Here is a 2858-nt window from a genome sequence, read left to right on the forward strand (position 1 = left end):
AAAAGTTCCCCTCCTTTCCCACAACATCTTTCTCTCAAACCAATTCAATGACGTTTCTACCATCTTTCTCTTCCTTATGTCTAGCATCATCAATATTGTACTCTATACTGTATCGTTTCTCTCAGGATACAATTGTACTCTTCTTATTTATCTACCTATCTATCTGTACACACATTATTATATGTGTGTGTATATATATATATATATATATATATATGCACATTTTTTTTTGATGGGGTTTCACCATGTTGGTCAGGCTGGTCTTAAACTCCCGACCTCAGGTGATCCGCCAGCCTTGGCCTCCAAAGTGTTTGGATTACAGGCGTAGCCACCACGCCTGGCCTGCACATTCTTTTTATATGTACATATTCTTGACTTCAATTCTCCTACCTACCATTATCCCATTTCTTTGTTCCCCTTTGATGGAAATCTCTTTTACAGTTACATGTGATATATGTTTTCATGTTCAATATAAGGCATTATTTGAACCAGGACTCCTGACCTAAAACCACACTCCCCTAGGCTTTCTATCTACATCAACCTAGCATCAATAAGGATCCCCAAACAATCATCCTTCCTTATCCTCCATTTTCTCTGTCTATTCTATATTTCTCACCCCATCTGTTCCAGGTGTGGCCTCCCTACTATTCCTCAGACAAGCCATGCTTACTATTGTGTTAGGGCCTTTACAATATCTATTCTGTATGTCAAGAAAGTTCTTTCCTCAGATATCCAGTTTGACTACTCTCTCATCCGCTTTTTACGGTTTCCTGTTTCCAATTTTTCTTCTCCTGGTCTCTCTTCAACACATTCCAATCAGGTATTCACCTCTTCCACTCCACTGAGATTACTTTTGTCAAGGTCATGAATGGTTTTCACATGGCTCAATACAATGGTCAATTCTTAATCCCTCGTTTTGAACTACCAGCATCATTTGGCATAGTTCATGTGTGAGTTCTTCTCACTTCACTTACATCGCATGGCTTCCAAGGCGCTGCACTCTCCTATTTTCTCCATCTTCACCAACTTCTCCTCTTCTCTCAGACCTGTTTAAATGGGAGTGACTTACAATTCAGTCCCTGTTCTTCTGCTCATTTATATCTACACTTCCCTGGTGATATCTCCCAGTCCAATAGCTATAGAAAACATTTTTATGTTAACAATTTCTATATTCATGTCTGCAGGCTACATCTGCATCCTGAACTCCAGTCTGATATATACAACTGCCTACTCAGAACCTCCACTCAGATGTCTTACAGACATCTCAAACTCAAAATGTCACAGACTTAACTCCTAATCTTTTCTCCAAAACCCACTCCTCCTACAGCCTTCCCCATCTCAACTGATGGCAACTCTATCATCCATTTGGTCATGTCGAAAATCTTGATATCACCCTCAATTCCTCTCTTTCTTTTACACTACACATCCAATTCATCAGGAAATTATTTTGGCTGCACTTCAAAATGCATCCAAAATCCAATCACTTATCATTTCCATTTGTATGCATAAAGTCTAATCCACCATCATCTCTCATCTGGATGACTGGATTAGTTTGGTCTTTCTACTTCAAATGTTGCTCCCTAATTTTTGTATTCTCAACATAGAAACTAAAGTGAGTATTTTTAAAATATAAGTCAAATCATGGCGCTTCTCTTCTCAAAGTCCTGCAAAGGCACCTTATTCTCTTCAGAGTTAGAGCCAAAATTTCTACAAAAGCCCTACATTTTTTGGCTCACTCTCGTATCTCTGACCCATCTACCTACTCTCTTCCTCACTCACTCTGCCCCATCCATGGCCTCCTTACTATTCCTAAAGATCAATGACACTATGAAGAAACTATATCAACTAGTGTGCAAAATAACCAAATAGCATCTTGATGACAGGATCAAATTCACACATAACAATACTAACCTTAAATGTAAATGGGCTAAATTCCCCAATGACACAGACTGGCAAATTGTATAAAGAGTCAAGACTCATTGGTGTGCTGTATTCAGGAAACATATCTCACCAGCAAAGACACACATAGGTTAAAAATAAATGGATGGAGGAAAATTTATCGAGCAAATGGAAAGCAAAAAAAAGCAGGGGTTGCAATCCTATTCTCTGACAAAATAGACTTTAAACCAACAAAGATCAAAAAAGACAAAGAAGGAAATTATATAATAATAAAGGGATCAATTCAACAAGAACAGTTAACTATACTAAATAATATATGCATCAATACAGGAGCACCCAGATTCATAAAACAAGTTCTTAGAGACCTAGACTCCCATACAATAATACTGGGAGACATTAACACTCCACTGTCAATATTAGACAGATCGACGAGACAGAAAATTAACAAGGATATTCAGGACTTGAGCTCAGCTCTGCATCAAGTGAACCCTAATAGATATCTACAGAATTCTCCATCTCAAATCAACAGAATATACATTCTTCTTAGTGCCACATGGCACTTATTCTAAAATAGACCACATAATTGGAAGTAAAACCCTTCTCAGCAAATGAAAAAGAACTGAAATAATAACAAACAGTCTCTCAGACCACAATGCAGTCAAATTAGAACTCAGGATTAAGAAACTCACTCAAAACCACCCAACTACATGGAAATTAAACAATCTACTCCTGAATGACTCCAGGTAAATAATGAAATTAAGGCAGAAATCAAGAATTTCTTTGAAATCAATTAGAACAAAGAGACAATGTACCAGAATTTCTGGGACATAACTAAAGCAGTGTTAAGAGGGAAATTTATAGCACTAAATGTCCACATCAGAAAGCTAGAAAGATCTCAAATTGATACCCTAACATCAAAACTCAAAGAACTAGAGAAGCAAGAGCAAACAAACCCCAGA

Source organism: Cebus imitator, unplaced genomic scaffold (assembly GCF_001604975.1).
Source record: "Cebus imitator isolate Cc_AM_T3 unplaced genomic scaffold, Cebus_imitator-1.0 Scaffold658, whole genome shotgun sequence".
NCBI classification, from domain to species: domain Eukaryota; kingdom Metazoa; phylum Chordata; class Mammalia; order Primates; family Cebidae; genus Cebus; species Cebus imitator.